This window comes from Zalophus californianus, chromosome 17, assembly GCF_009762305.2.
Source record: "Zalophus californianus isolate mZalCal1 chromosome 17, mZalCal1.pri.v2, whole genome shotgun sequence".
NCBI classification, from domain to species: Eukaryota; Metazoa; Chordata; class Mammalia; order Carnivora; family Otariidae; genus Zalophus; species Zalophus californianus.
In genome coordinates, this window is record NC_045611.1 from 19598082 (window position 1) to 19615189 (window position 17108).

Sequence of the window (17108 nt, forward strand, 5' to 3'; positions counted from 1 at the left end):
ATTTTTAAGTGTACAATACAGTATTAACTATAGGTACAATGTTGTACAGCAGATCTCTAGGACTTCTTTGTCTTGCTTAACCAAAACCTTATACCTGTTGAATAGCAACTCTCCACCCCCTTGACCCTCTGTCCCCAGAAGCCACCATTTTACTCTCTGCTTCTATGAGTTTGACTATGTTAGATGCTTCCTATAAGAGAATTCATGCAATATTTGTCCATCTGTGACTGGCTTATTTCACTTAGCACAGTGTCCTCAAGGCTCATCTATATTGTACATATGGCTGGATTTCCTTTGTTTTCAAGGCTGAGTAATATCCCATTATATGGGTTTGGAAATTGGAACCCTTGAAGGCTGTTGGTCTGAGCATAAGACAGTGCAGACACTATGGGAAAAATATGGAGGTGCCTCAAAAAGTTAAAAATAGAACTACCATATGATCTAGTGATCTCACCTCTGAGTATTTCACTAAAAGAATTGACGTCAGGATCTCAAAGGCATATTTGCACTCCTGTGTTCATTGCAGCAGTATTCACAACAACTAAGATGTGGAAACACCCTAACTGTCCATCCGTGGATGAATGGGTGAAGCGCATGAGTGGACAAGTGAATGCCTACATTTGGGGGTTCCTCGGAACCTCAGTGGGTCAGTGAAGGTGGTTATTGCTGTCTCCCAGCCTCCACTTCCCAGTGCCTAGCCCAATTATATGGTTGCATAACTCAGCACGTTCGGTTACGTATTTTCCAGTCAGTAAGCTTGCCTTTAGGTGCTGTGGTTTGGCTGGGATAGAGGCACCCTTTTCATCCCTACTGGCTGGCTGGGATGTCTTGGAACGAAAATGCACTTGGGTTTCCTGTGTGGCCTTGTGGCCTTCTTGATGGCTTTCTCCAGCAGCTGACAGGTGGCCTGAGCATATTCCCACCCACGCAGGGCCCTGGCACTTCTTTCTGGTCAACGCACCTGGTCAGCCCATGGAAATATGGAAGGAGTGCTGGGTTGGGAGTTAGGAGACCTGAGTCAGAGCACCTGTTCCTTGATGTCCATGTTATGTGTATGTCATTCAATGTCCCTGAGCCTCAGTTACCTTATCTATAAGATGGGAACCATAATATCCAACCTCACAGGGTTGTTCTGAGAGTTGAATGGGAGCAGGGAGAGGAAGACCTTCCAGACTATTGATGTTCCAAACATAACCCACTAGACGATGAGGACATTGAGTACAAAGACCAGATGCAGTGACCGAACATTAACACTGGGTGTTCTTTCTTTTACCTGAAATTAGATCCCAAAGAGAGTTCAAATTACTTGTCTCCATAATTATTTTAAGTAACTACATACTATATCGTTGGGCTGATGTAGTCCAATTACCTGGGCCATTTCTATTAGAAAATGATATACTGAACATGCCTAAGCATCTTTGCTCCTTTGACTCATGACTTTGGATGGATTTCTAGGAGAGTAATTGCCAGGGGAAGAGGGAATAACATGCACACTGTTCTGATTCTTTGAGTGCATTCTTATATTGCTCTTATAACATTGTGCAAAATTTACCATACCTTCACTAGCATTGGGTTTTTACCATTTAAAAATTAAAAACAAGGAGCAAGATGGCGGAGGAGTAGGAGACCTGGATTTCATCTGGTCTCAGGAATTCAGCTGGTTAGGGATCAAACCATTCTGAACACCTACGAACTCAACAGGAGATTGAAGATAAGAATAGTAACAACACTCTGAACAGAAAAGCGACCACTTTCTGGAAGGTAGGACGTGCGGAGAAGTGAATCCGCGGCGATATTCGGGAGGATAGACGGCGGGGGAGGGGGCCACCGTCCGCCGCTTCTGGCAAGTGATAGAGCCGCAGAGCACAAAATCGGAACTTTTAGAAGCCGGCTCCGCTGAGGGACGTCGCTCCAGTGGCTAAGCGGGGGGTGGAACCCTCACGGGACAGTGTGGTCTCAGGACCCTCGGGGTCACAGAAAGACCGGGGGTGCCTGAGTGCGGCAGAGCTCCCAGGTATCCGAGCGGGGAAGCTGGCTGCAGAGACGGAGCCGAGGCGTGGGCTCTCCGCTCGGGGTTGCCATAAACTGTGATCTGCAGCCCAGTCGGGCCACTGCTCCTCCAGCAGGGACCCAACAAGCGGCAGATCTGGGGAGACTCCCCTTCCTCCCCTGGGAGGAGCGGCGCGGGAGTGCACTGCAGGGATCTGCTGGGTTTGGAGACTCCACCCGGGGTCGGGTGCCAGAGATAGAAACGCTCGGTCACAGGCCGGGTGAGCACGGAGTGCGGCCGGAGACTGGGGAGACGGGAGTGACTGCTTTTCTCTGGGGGCACACTGAGGAGCGGGGCCCCGAGTTCTCAGCTCCTCCGGGTGGAGATTGGGAGGCCACCATTTTCACCCTGGTCCTCCAAAGCTGTACCTAGAGCTTGCAGGGAACAAAAGCTCCTGAGAGCAAACCCGAGCAGCTTGCTTAGCCCGGACTCACAAGGGCGGGGCAATTCCGCCTCCGGCAAAGACATTTGGGAACCACGGCAACAGGCCCCTCCCCCAGACGATCAGCACGAACAGCTAGCAAGCCAAGACCAAGTTTACCGAGCAAGGAGAATGGGAGAAATCCAGCGCTAGGGAAATACTGCACATAGAATTCATGGCTTTTTTACCATAATTCATTAGTTTTTCAAAGTTAATTTTTAACTGTTTTTTTTTTGAATTTTTCTTTTTCCCTTTTTCAAACAACATCTTATCAATCCCTTTTTTAAAAAAACATTTTTTATTTTTCATTTTTAGAGTCATATTTTTATCCCTCCATAGTAGTTACCCTTATTTTTGGCATATATATATAAGTTGTTCTCTCTTTAAAATTTTGGGATATAATTTCTTCTAACAGATCAAAATATACCCTAAATCACTAGTGTATGGCTTTGTTCTAGTCTCCTGCCTGATCACATTCTCTCCCTTTTTTTTTCTTTTTTCTTTTTCTTTTTAAATCTTCATCTTTCTTTTTAAAAACAACTTCTTATCTTATCAAGTCCTTTTATAATTTTCATTTTTACAGTCATCTGCCATCCCTTCATTGTATCAACCCTTATTTTGTACATATATAAGTCGTTCTTCCTTTAAAATTTTAGCAGGCACTTTCTTCTAACAGACCAAAATATGCCCAAAAGCTAGTGTGTGGCACTGATCTATGCACTAGCCTGATCATATTTGATCATATTCTGTTTTTCTTTGTTTTGTTCTATTTTTGTTTGTTTTTATCTTTTTCTTTTTCCTTTTTCTTTTCTCTTCTTTCTTTCGCTTTCTTGTCCCCTGGTTTCAGGTCTTTTCTGATTTGTATAGAGTATATTTGCTGGAGACGTTGTTAACGGGTTAGCATTCTGTTCTTTCATTCATCTGTTCTCCTCTGGACAAAATGACAAGACGAAAAAAATCACCTCAGCAAAAAGAACAAGAGGTAGTACCGTCTGCCAGGGACCTACTCAATATGGACATTAGTACGATGTCGGACCTAGAGTTCAGAATCATGACTTTAAAGATACTAGCCGGGCTTGAGAAAAGTGTGGAAGTTATTAGAGAAACCCTTTCTGGAGAAATAAAAGAACTAAAATCTAACCAAGTCGAAATCAAAAAGGCTATTAATGAGGTGCAATCAAAAATGGGGGCACTAACTGCTAACCTGATAAATGAGGCAGAAGAGAGAATCAGCGATAGCGAGGACCAAATGATGGAAAATAAAGAGGCTGAGAAAAAGAGAGAGAAACAACTACAGGATCACGAGGGCAGAATTCGAGAGATAAGCAATACGATAAGACGAAACAACATTAGAATAATTGGGATCCCAGAAGAAGAAGAAAGAGAGAGAGGGGCAGAAGGTATATTGGAGCAAGTAATAGCAGAGAACTTCCCTAATGGGGGGAAGGAAACAGGCATCAAAATCCAGGAGGCACAGAGAACCCCTCTCAAAATCAATAAAAATAGGTCAACACCCCGACATCTAATAGTAAAACTTATGAGTCTCAGAGACAAAGAGAAAATCCTGAAAGCAGCTCGGGAGAAGAGATATGTAACCTACAATGGTAGAAACATTAGATTGGCAACAGACCTATCCACAGAGACCTGGCAGGCCAGAAAGGACTGGCATGATATCTTCAGAGCACTAAACAAGAAAAATATGCAGCCAAGAATACTATATCCAGCTAGGCTATCATTGAAAATAGAAGGAGAGATTAAAAGCTTCCAGGACAAACAAAAACTAAAGGAATTTGCAAACACAAAACCAGCCCTACAAGAAATATTGAAAGAGGTCCTCTAAGCAAAAAGAGCCTAAAAGCAGCATAGATCAGAAAGGAACACAGACAATATACAGTCACAGTCACCTTACAGGCCATACAATGGCACTAAATTCATACCTTTCAATAGTTACCCTGAATATAAATGGGCTAAATGCCCCAATCAAAAGACACAGGCTATCAGATTGGATTAAAAAACAAGACCCATCCATAGGCTGTCTGCAAGAGGCTCATTTTAGACCCAAGGAAACCCCCAGATTGAAAGTGAGGGGGTGGAAAACCATTTACCATGCTAATGGACACCAAAAGAAAGCTGGGGTGGCAATCCTTATATCAGACAAACTAGATTTTAAAACAAATACTGTAATAAGAGATGACGAAGTACACTATATCCTACTTAAAGGATCTATCCAACAAGAAGATCTAACAATTGTAAATATCTATGCCCCTAACGTGGGAGCAGCCAATTATATAAGGCAATTAATAACAAAAGCAAAGAAACACTTGACAACAATACAATAATAGTGGGGGACTTTAACACCCCCCTGACTGAAATGGACAGATCATCTAAGCAAAAGATCAACAAGGAAATAAAGACTTTAAACAACACACTGGACCAAATGGACTTCACAGACATATTCAGAACATTCCATCCCAAAGCAACGGAATACACATTCTTCTCTAGTGCCCATGGAACATTCTCCAGAATTGATCACATCCTAGGTCACAAATCAGGTCTCAACCGGTACCAGAAGATTGGGATCATTCCCTGCATACTTTCAGACCACAATGCTTTGAAACTAGAACTCAATCACAAGAGGAAAGTCGGAAAGAACTCAAATACATGGAGGCTAAAGAGCATCCTACTAAAGAATGAATGGGTCAACCAGGAAATTAAAGAAGAATTAAAAAAATTCATGGAAACCAATGAAAATGAAAACACAACTGTTCTAAATCTTTGGGATACAGCAAAGGCCATCCTGAGAGGAAAGTATATAGCAATACAAGCCTGTCTCAAGAAACAAGAAAGGTCTCAAATACACAACCTAACCCTACACCTAAAGGAGCTGGAGAAAGAACAGCAAATAAAGCCTAAACCCAGCAGGAGAAGAGAAATAATAAAGATCAGAGCAGAAATCAATGAACTAGAAACCAAAAGAACAGTAGAACAGATCAACGAAACTAGGAGCTGGTTCTTTGAAAGAATTAACAAGATTGATAAACCCCTGGCCAGACTTATCCAGAAGAAAAGAGAAATGACCCAAATCAACAAAATCATGAATGAAAGAGGAGAGATCACAACCAACACCAAAGAAATACAAACAATTCTAAGAACATATTATGAGCAACTCTATGCCAGCAAATTAGATAACCTGGAAGAAATGGGTGCATTCCTAGAGATGTATCAACTACCAAAATTGAACCAGGAAGAAATAGAAAATCTGAACAGACCTATAACCACTAAGGAAATTGAAGCAGTCATCCAAAATCTCCCAAGAAACAAAAGCCCAGGGCCAGATGGCTTCCCAGGGGAATTCTATCAGACATTTAAAGAAGAATTAATACCTATTCTCCTGAAAGTGTTCCAAAAAATAGAAATGGAAGGAAAACTTCCAAACTCATTTTATGAGGCCAGCATTACCTTGATCCCAAAACCAGACAAGGACCCCATCAAAAAGGAGAATTACAGACCAATATCCTTGATGAACATGGATGCAAAAATTCTCACCAAAGTACTAGCCAATAGGATCCAACAGTACATTAAAAGGATTATTCACCATGACCAAGTTTGATTTATCCCTGGGCTGCAAGGTTGGTTCAACATCCGCAAATCAATCAATGTGATACAATACATTAACAAAAGAAAGAACAAGAATCGTAGGATCCTCTCAATAGATGCAGAAAAAGCATTTGACAAAGTACAGCATCCTTTCTTGATCAAAACTCTTCAGAGAATAGGGATAGAGGGTACATACCTCAATATCATAAAAGCCATCTATGAAAAAAATACAGCGAATATCATTCTCAATGGGGAAAAGCTGAGAGCTTTTCCCCTAAGGTCAGGAACGCGGCAGGGATGTCCACTCTCACCAGTGCTATTCAGAAGTCCTAGCCACAGCAATCAGACAACAAAAAGAAATCAAAGGCATCCAAATTGGCAAAGAGGAAGTCAAACTCTCACTCTTTGCAGATGATATGATACTGTATGTGGAAAACCCAAAAGACTGCACCCCAAAACTGCTAGAACTCATACAGGAATTCAGTAAAGTGGCAGGATATAAAATCAATGCACAGAAATCAGTGGCATTCCTATACACCAACAACAAGACAGAAGAGAGACAAATGAAGGAGTCAATCCCATTTACCATTGCACCCAAAACCATAAGATACCTAGGAATAAATGTGACCAAAGAGGCAAAGGATCTGTACTCAGAAAACTATAAAATACTCATGAAAGAAATTGCAGAAGACACAAAAAAATGGAAAAACGTTCCATGCTCATGAATTGGAAGAACAAACATTGTGAAGATGTCAGTGCTACCTAGAGCAATCTACACATTCAATGCAATCCCCATCGAAATACCATCCACCTTTTTCAAAGAAATGGAACAAATAATCCTAAAATTTGCATGGAACCAGAAGAGACCCCGAATAGCCAGAGGAATCTTGAAAAAGAAAAGCAAAGCTGGTGGCATCACAATTCCGGACTTCCAGCTCTATTACAAAGCTGTCATCATCAAGATAGTATGGTACTGGCACAAAAACAAACACATAGATCAATGGTGCAGAATAGAGAGCCCAGAAATGGACCCTCAACTCTATGGTCAACTCATCTTTGACAAAGCAGGAAAGAATGTCCAATGGAAAAAAGATAGTCTCTTCAACAAATGGTGTTGGGAAAATTGGACAGCCACATGCAGAAGAATGAAACTGGACCATTTCCTTACACCACACTCAAAAATAGACTCCAAATGGTTGAAAGACCTAAACGTGAGACAGGAGTCCATCAAAATCCTAAAGGAGAACACAGGCAGCAACCTCTTCGACCTGAGCCGCAGCAACTTCTTCCTCGAAACATCGCCAAGGCAAGGGAAGGAAGGGCAAAAATGAACTATTGGGATTTCATCAAGATAAAAAGCTTTTGCACAGCAAAAGAAACAGTCCACAAAACCAAAAGACAACCAACAGAATGGGAGAAGATATTTGCAAATGACATATCAGATAAAGGTATCCAAAATCTGTAAAGAACGTATCAAACTCAACACCCAAAGAACAAATAATCCAATCAAGAAATGGGCAGAACATTGAACAGACATTTTTCCAAAGAAGACATCCAAATGGCCAATAGACACATGAAAAAGTGCTCAACATCGCTCGGCATCAGGGAAATCCAAATCAAAACCTCAATGAGATACCACCTCACACCAGTCAGAATGGCTAAAATTAACAAGTCAGGAAATGACAGATGGTGGCAGGGATGCGGAGTAAGGGGAACCCTCCTACACTGCTCGTGGGAATGCAAGCTGGTGCAGCCACTCTGGAAAACAGTATGGAGGTTCCTCAAACAGTTGAAAATAGAGCTACCACATGATCCAGCAATTGCACTACTGGGTATTTACCCCAAAGATACAAATGTAGGGATCCGAAGGGGTATGTGCACCCCAATGTTTATAGCAGCAACGTCCACAGTAGCCAAACTGTGGAAAGAGCCAAGATGTCTATTGACAGATGAATGGATAAAGAAGAAGTGGTATATATACACAATGGAATATTATGCAGCCATCAAAAGGAATGAGATCCTGCCATTTGCAATGACGTGGATGGAACTGGAGGGTGTTATGCTGAGTGAAATAAGTCAATCAGAGAAAGACATGTATCATATGACTTCGCTGATATGAGGAATTCTTAATCTCAGGAAACAAACTGAGGGTTGCTGGAGTGGTGGGGTGTGGGAGGGATTGGTGGCTGGGTGATAGACATTGGGGAGGGTATGTGCTATGGTGAGCACTGTGAAGTGTACAAGAATGATGAATCACAGATCTGTACTTCTGAAACAAATAATGCAATATATGTTAAGAAAAAAAAAAAGAAGAAGATAGCAGGAGGGGAAGAATGAAGGGGAGTAAGTCGGAGGGGGAGACGGACCATTAGAGAGGATGGACTCTGAAAAACAAACTGAGGGTTCTAGAGGGGTGGGGGGTGGGGAGATGGGTAACCTGGTGATGGGTATTAAAGCGGGCACATTCTGCGTGGAGAACTGGGTGTTATGCACAAACAATGAATCATGGAACACTACATCAAAAACTAATGATGTAATGTATGGTGATTAACATAACAATAAAAAATTATTAAAAAATTAAAAACAAAACCTACGTTGGTAGGCAAAAACCCCAGAGCTCAGCTCAGGCAAAAACCCCAGTACTTTTCACATACTGATGGTATTGTACTGATCACATCAAAGGGTAAGCAATTTATTTTTCAGTCTTTCTCCCAGCCCCCCCCCCCCATATGTACACCACATGAGGGCAGCTGATTGTCACCTTTCACAGCTGGAACCTAGGAGGCCTGCAATAATTATTTGTTGAAATCATCTCTTTGATCTTGCTAAACACAATGGTCACCTTACAGTGTTTTGCAGTAAAGCTAGCATTTGGTTTTGCCCTGGGATGGTGAGTGTTGGTTTTGAACCAAGGCTTTGTTGGGTTCTGTGGAATTCTAGGAAATGACGTCTGGGGTTGGTCAAAGCATATCTGTGTTCCTAGCGGAGGGGCAGGTGAAGCCTCTCAGGCTGACGCTTCGCAGAGGAAATTTGGGCCCAAAACCCAGGAAAGTGATTACAGGTAACATAGTTCCCATCCAAGGCACGCTGGTGCAGGCCGGGGGTGTTGGCCACACACGCACACCTGACTTAGTCCGGTGCAGCCCCTGGTCTACGGAGATAGTGGCTGAAAATACTACCTGGATATTGTTGCAGTGAGGGAGGCAGTTTTCAAAGGAGGGGTTTGAGAAACTTATTTGAAACTGAAAACCAGCCGGAGCTAAGTGCTTTGTGGATGAGGAAGCTGTGAGTAAGGAATGCAGGGGCTGTGCTTTAGGGAGGGTAATAGAGGAGCTCGGGAGGCTGCCGGGCGGGTGGAGGCTGCCGGGAGGATGAGTGTGCTTGGTCGGGGCTCTGACAGAGGATATTCTGAAATGACAAAGAAGAGATGCTTGGGATGTCACAGGGACAGGAAAACAGCAAAGCTAGGGAAGAACAGCTGCTTGAGGGGCATCTCCTGCTGAGTGGGGAAGGGGGCTATGGTTTTCTGCTCAGGACATCTCCTCTGAGGTCACACCGGAGGGGCGTGCAGAGGGAGAGGAGGCCTGGCGGAGGGCTGGGGCAGTGCCTCCTGGCACCAGCCACTGCCTCAGCCATGACCCCCCACCCCAGCCGGTCCAGCTTTCTTCACCATCCCTCGTCCTTCAGCCCAAAGCCCGAGGCTCTTCGTGTACCAGCTGGACTTCTGCCAAAATCTCTTCTGCGGTGGCTGTGCCTCCTTCTCCCTTCCCAACGCTCCATCTTTCCAGCTGCTGCCCAGGGTGAGCGGCCTTTTAAAGAAATTCATTTGACCTCATCCCTTCTCCTTCGGAGCACCTCTAAGTCTTCCCCATCCTTCCAGGAAGCCTCCTTCGTTTGGCATTCAAGGCCTTCCGCAGCTGTTCTGCGGACCCCTTTCTCAGCCCCAGCTGCATTACTCCACCTCTGCTTCCTTCTCTTCAGGCTCCTGTGAGGGTTTCCTCTTCTCAGATCTGTACACTTTTGTGTGAGTGAGTCTAGCATCCTGGAATTCCCTCCCCTCCTCGTCTACCTGGAACATTCCCACCCATCTGTCAAGGCCCGGTTCAAATGCCCCCTGCTTTAAGAGACGCCTCTTTGTTCCCATTTTAATAAGAATGGAGTTCTTTAAAGAGATGAAGCTCTGACTACCAGTGGGATAAAAGTTGGAGAGAACTTTGTTGAAGGCAGATAAAAAAAAAAAACAACCCGAAATGGACGCATGTGCTAGGCAATTCAGAGACCTGATCCTCTTTGGACATTTCAAGGACACTGAGAAGAAGAGGAAATTGTGGGCCCAGAGTGGTAAAGTGACTTGCCTGAGTTCACCCCGTTAGCATGGGGCAGAGCTGGGACTGGAGCACATCTTCCTGATTCCAAGGCCCCTGGACATCAGGCAGCATCCTCAGCCCTGAAGCTATAGCATGGAGGCACTGCGCATTCCTCTGGTGAGGATGATCCTCTTTGCCTATGTGCTGGGAATGGGAAGCCCGAGACCCTAAACAGTCCTGAATCACCCTCAGTATTGCAAGAAGCTGACACCTGAATCATGTGGTCGCTGAGTACTCGGGGAAAAGGTGGCCTCCTGAACCTACAGCCCAGGAATGAGACAGCTGGCCCCCTCCTTGGAGACCTTCACACTTCCTCTCGTCCTTTTTGCCTGGACGGCTCTCACCTCTTCTTCAGGCATGAGCTTGGATGTTACTTCCTTGGGGAAAGACTTTCATGACCTTAGACCCCCTCGTGGACTCTGTTGGTCTCCTCCATGGCACTTATCTCAACTGGAGTTATATTTGGAAGCAAATTGGAGGAGTGCTTTGTGTAATTCCTGGTCTTCCTGCTGAGGTGTGAGTGCTGCCATCTTGAGCTTTCTCTGCAGCCCCTCCTCTGTGCCTGGCACATGACAGTCAGCAAATCCTCCAGACTGCATATTTATAGCAGAACCGAGCTCTATTTGGCTCCATCCTTGCAGGGTACAGAGTAGATGGTCAGTGCCTTCTCCTGGAATGAGAATGGCGGAGTGGGTGGGTCTACTGGACTCTGCCGCTAGGGGGCAGAATTGGGAGAACTGTGGGAAGTCCATTCCTGGGATGCTGATGTCCCGTGACTGGGGGGAGCACCTGTTTTCTCTTGAAGAGGTTCTATAAAAAGAGGAGAAGGGAAAAGGAGGGTGCAGAAAAGAGGCTGCGGGGAAAGACATCTAGACCTAGACCCTGGACTCTGATGCTTACTTGGACCTTTTGCCCTCTCTCCACTGGAAGACAGGCATTTGGGCAAAAGAACACTTAAGGCTCTTTCCCATATCTATGGTTGGTGATCGGGTTGGCAGGATGTGGTAAAGAAGAGCCTAAACTGAGGGCTGGGGCTGGGGATCTAGCCTTAACTCTTCCAACTCACTCCCTGTGTGACTTTCTGAACTCCAGGGTGCCCACTGAGAATAGGGCACTTGGGTGAGACAGATGCTAAGGCAACTCCTATGGTCAAGATATTGGGCTTCAAGGCAACCCAGATGCCCCAGAAATCAATCTAACCCACCTGATTTCTTCTGGTCTACATACAACCACGTGGGATGGTCAGTCATTTCCTTCCTCAGAGTAAAAGCCTTCGACTTTGAAATACAGGTGAATAACTTAGTGTGGAAAAAAACACACTCCAGTGGGAATGAGAGGGCTTTGGTTTCTGTGCCGACTCTATCGCAATCTGCTGTGTGACCGTGGGTTAAATACCTCCCCTCTCTGAGTTTTAGGAACTCCATTTCCAATGAAGAGCAAGTAGATAACCTGGAAGGCTCTTGCAGCTGAACTAGTATTTGATTTTAGATGGCATGTAGACATTCTGCCACAGCGTGGCCAAACACAGATAAACCTTGCAAAGGCAGCCTTGTGAGAAGAGAGACCCATACCTGATTGAGCCCATTCTGGATGGCTGGGTCTAGACACCAGGAATCATTCAGGCTTGGCTCTGTTACAGCATCTGGAGAGAGATTTTTTTTCAGACTTAATGAAGGCTTTGACATGATATGTTGAGGGTGCCCAAGTCTACACAGGCATGAGAACCGGCTATGAACTTGAGTGTGAAGAACCCATTCCTCCTCACCAAGGACTCAAGAGACCCGTATATGTGCACCTGGGGTAGAGCGAGAAATGATCACTCAGACGACGTTCCTCTTCTTTCAAGTCCCACAGATTCTCTTCTTTATGTTCAACACGGCTCTTGGCACACTTAAATCACTTATTTATTCTGCAAATATCCATTAAGCACCTACTGTGTGTGCCAAGCACTGTTTGAGGCTATGAGGCTACAGCAGAGAACAAAGCAGACAGAGATCTCTGCCTTGCAGAGTTTGCTTACTCTTGAGGGAGAGACAGAAAACCAGTAGATGGATCTGTAAGGCCATGGGTGGTGATAGGTGCCATGGAGGACAGTAGAGCAGGGAAGGACAGCGGAGGTGCCCATGGGAGCTTCTCTGAGGGGTGGCCAGGTGAGTGAGGTGGGGTGAATGAAGGGAGGGAGGGAGCTGGGCGGAGGAATGTGGGAGGAACGTCTGTCTGTCTCTGGTTGTAAGGGGCCTCTGCTTCCAAGTTTCTGGTCTCTGTGTCTCAACTGCTCAAGCAGCCTTTAGCGTTGGAGGTTCATCTTTTGTGTGTCTCTCTACAATCCAAATGCAGCGTGGTGGCTTTCTGCATCTCTCTCCGATCTGATCCTTTCGTTTTTGTTTTCTCTGAGGACTGTGGTTGGCCTGAGAGATAGGTATTCTCTCTTGGCCTGGAGGGAATGGCCATGTCTTGTTTATAGTCTGTGCCGAAGCAGGTTCTCCGCTGGGCGGAGACACAGATGCCACGACAGCCTTGAGAAGCGCCATCTTACTTTCCCCAGGAGCAGTGCCGTAGAACTTGATGACTGGTCACTTCATGCCCAAAGTCATGAGGGTTTCAAAGTGATCTTTTAGAGTTAAATCATGCATTCGTGTTAATGCATGATTTAACTGTTTGGGGGGGATTCAATGCTAGACAAAATAGCCAGCATGGAATTACTGAGGCAGGAGACTTTGGCACATGAATGAGGACTTTTCTCGTCTGCACACCTGTTTGCTGAGAGGGGGACACCCCACATCGTGGCGGGAATGCTCATCAGGAGAGGCGGCATCACAAGTGCTAGAGATAGTTGGCTTTCAGGTTTGTCAGTGATTCATGAAGTGATTATCAACATTTGAAACCACTTCATGAATCAACCAGGAGCTGGAAAAGATGTAACCATAAGGAGCTCATTTCCATAGAAATAGGACCAGAGTCACGGGGTTGGGGGGGGTGTCATATAGTTGCTGTGGCTTAGGCTTCACACCCTCCCATCCTGCCTCCTCCTCATTTCTGACAGGCTCATTTCAGGCCTCATTATCTTTGATCACTTGGCTCCCTAACCAAGAGCTGCCACATCCAGGAACCTTACAAATGGCAGAATTAGAGTCCTTCTCCGTTCAGCTTAGAGGTGGGAATCTCTTGGGGTCTGTATGGGTTGGATTGTGTCCCCTCCCGTACACAATTCATATGTTGAAATCTTAATTCCTAGGACCTTGGAGTGTGCTGTGTTTGAGATAGAGCCTCTGAAGAGGTAATGGAGGTAGAACAAGGTCATGTGGGTGCACCCTCATTCAGTAGGACTGGTGTCCTTATAAGAAGAGGACACACAAAGAGGAAAAAACCATGTGAAGTCACAGAGAGAGGTCTCAGAGGAAATCAGCTCTTCCAGCACTTGGATCTCAGACTTCCTGTCTCCAGGACTGTGAGAACATGAATTTCTGTTGTTTAAGTCACTTAGTTGAACTGCATTAAAGGCAGCCGACAGGCTTCTCAAATGCATGTTTCTCTTGGAAGCTTTTGTGCAACCAGACTTCATTGATGGGGTGACATTGGCAAGGCCCCTTCCCCAGGGGCCACTGAACTCTTTCCACTAAAGGCTTATTATGTCTGCCCCACACCCCTGGAATTGGCTGTTCTTTGATCCTGACACCTGCCAGAAACAAGACCATTTGAGCACCTCGGGCTGCCGGGGGCCTCCTTACATAGGGGCCAGTTTCACCACTGTCTTAGCTTGGTTCTTCCAAAAAGCAGATCCTAAGACCAAGACTGGGTACACGAGGTCCCTCTGGAATATGATCCCCGAGAGGCCGTGTGAGGGGATGGGGAGGTGAGAGAGAGAGAGAGGAGCACAGCTAATAGGGTATTAGCAAGTGCCTCACTGCTGGGGGCAGCTGGGGCTGTTCTTGACGGGGACCCAACAGGGAGTATGTGGGTCACACCCTGGATTGTCACCAAGGGGCAAGGAAGCCGAGGCATTTATGCACCAACTCCCGTGCCCCACTGATTGAGGGTGTTGCTGGAGGCGGGCACTCCTCTGCCCTGTGGCCTTTCACAAAGGCCCAGCATGGCCCTGTAGCCAGCGAAAACCCTCTGGCAGAGAGGCAGGGAGATGCTGGTGTGTATGGGCATGTCAGTCGGCAAGCGGCCTCCAGGGTGGCCTGAGGGGCTTTGGGGTGGCACCCATACTGTCAGCTACCCCAGGCCCCTTCCTCTCCAGACCTCTCTTTCCGTGGGCTCCACCATGTTCAGCACCTAGCCCACCCAAAAGGCACTTGCTGAGTTTTCAACTGGCAAGTTTTCATCTGGCTGAGTTTTCAACTCCTTTGCAAGAGGCATTTGCTCCATTAACACCCAGTGCCTGTTTCCGACATGACGCTTCAAAAGAGCCACTTCTGTTTCTTCAGACTCTCCACTCAGCTAGATGAAAGGCAGAGTCTTGCAGAAAGCAGAATGAAAGGCTTCTTCAGCTAGTTTTCCTTTCTATGGAAAGGAGGGCTTGATCTAGCGGATCTCTGCACCCCGTCGCTTCAGTGAATCCCCAGTTGGCCAGGCAGCTCGGCAGCAGGGTGGAGAAGTATGTCTGGAATTAGTAGCGAGCACATCTCAGACGGCTGCCTTTGCATCTGCTGCCGCTGGCCTCTTTAAAAGAGGTTGTGATATAATTTCAAGAGGATTGTGCTCCCTGAACGGCTCAGTAAGTGTTTTGATATGGCCTCTAAACGTCCAGATTTGGGGGCCGGGGGAAGTACTCCACATGCCATTCGTATCAAGTGTTAAGTCCTTTCAATTTTTCCATTTGAGAAAAAAAACATGTCAGAAATGAGGGTCAAAGTTCTGATGTGGAGGACCAGCCTTCAGGGGCATCATTTGGGGACCACTGCGTGGTGAGGAAGAGACTCGTGGCTGGGAATTTGCAGAGGTTGGGCCAACTATCAGAAAAGACAAAGCAAACTCTGACCACTGGGGGGTCGAACAGGCCCTCTGAGTAGAGCCCCCATTGGACCCTTCATTCTGGTTTCCCCCAAATCAGAGGTGGAGACGAGAACCTGGGTGCACGTAGTTTATGTGGGAGGCGATTCTAGGGAGCATGGTGAGGGAGCAGAGAAAGCCAGATGGGGTGGGAGGAAAGCCAGTGAAGGGTGCGTTAATGAGCAGGGTACTGATGAGGGTGTGGGGCCTAGTCCCGCTGGGGACCTTATGAGGGGCAGTGTAGAACATACTTTAGAATTATTCGGGTGCCTGGGTGGCTTCGTTGGCTAAGCATCCAACTCATAATTTCGGTTCAGGGGGGTTGTGAGATCAAGCCCCACGTTGGGCTTGGGCAGTGCATGGAGGCTGGTTAAGATTCTCTCCCTCCCTCTCCCTCTGCCCCTCCCAAGAGTGTGCTCTATCTCTCATTCTTTCTCACAAAGAGAGAGAATGCGGGGGGGAGGATTTTCCTACAGAGGATGGGGAGGCTGAGAATTTTTTCATCAACTCCTGTCTCCCAGTAGTTGACATGTGTCCCTGGGGCGCTGACTCCCATTCACTTCTCACTGCCTATAGGGTAGCTAAGTGGCCTTCTGGGAGGGGGGGCACCTGATGTGGGACGCTAGTCCCTGTAGGGAACCACCCACTACCGCTGTGCTGAACCAGGGAGCTGAGAGAATGGGGTCCAGCACACCACAAGCCCCTGTTATAGACTCTTAGTTTGGAGAATCCAGGTCATTCCTTCTTCTCATCCATCATACATTTGAGCATTTATATTGTTCCATTTATGCTTCACGTTGAGGAGAGAGTGGTGAATTCTCCTACTCCTGTCTCTCTGGCTGCTCAGAGTTAGAGGGGAAGGCAACGAAACTCAATTTCAAAGTACTCAGAAGCACAAGCCCCTCTCCTATGGGGGCGGTGGGGAGAATCCAGCCGGTGACATCAGGCCATAGAGCCCTTCATCATTGCCATACACACTTGGAAAACTGACCTAGACCTGATCCTTCTGGAAGGGCCTCTGTCGTCCCATCTTGGCGTGGGAAGGATGGTGTATATGTGGGTGAGAGAAGAAGTCTCCCCACTCTTCAGATTATTTGCTCCTGGGCAATCGATTCCTCTACCCCAGCTCCCTGAGCACAGACCTACTGTTTGTCAAGGAAGGCTCTCAGCCCTGGGAAAAGACTTCCTTGCAGGTTAAGCTGTTCACACTCACATGTGCTCTCAAGGAGTTCCTGTGGGAACAACAAATGAAGAACAGGGAGCTGCAGGGGACGTGGCAAGTCACACCTGAGTAACTGGACAGGTGTTGGGTACCATTCACGGAGCTGGAGAAGGCAGGCAGAGGGGCCCCACTCTGACCTGCAGAGCCTGAGATGTGAGGGGCAGGTAGGCCAGGCTCATGGCGTCCAATACAGCTGCCAGGCCCTGCCGGAGCTTCCTTCCTTCATATTATGGCATCCCTTCCTTCAGACATGGTGGCTCTCTCCTCCAGAGCTGGCATCATTTCCAGCTTCCTGTCTTGCCTCCATCATTCTGTCTGGTTCCTCGTGAGGCTGGGTGATGCTACAGAAGGGGCATCCAATCTGGAAAGGATAAAGCTAGCCTCCAAGCCTGGCTCTATCATTCAAGAGTTCAGTCATTGGTTTCCACTTTCTTTACTTCCTCCGAGTCTCATCTC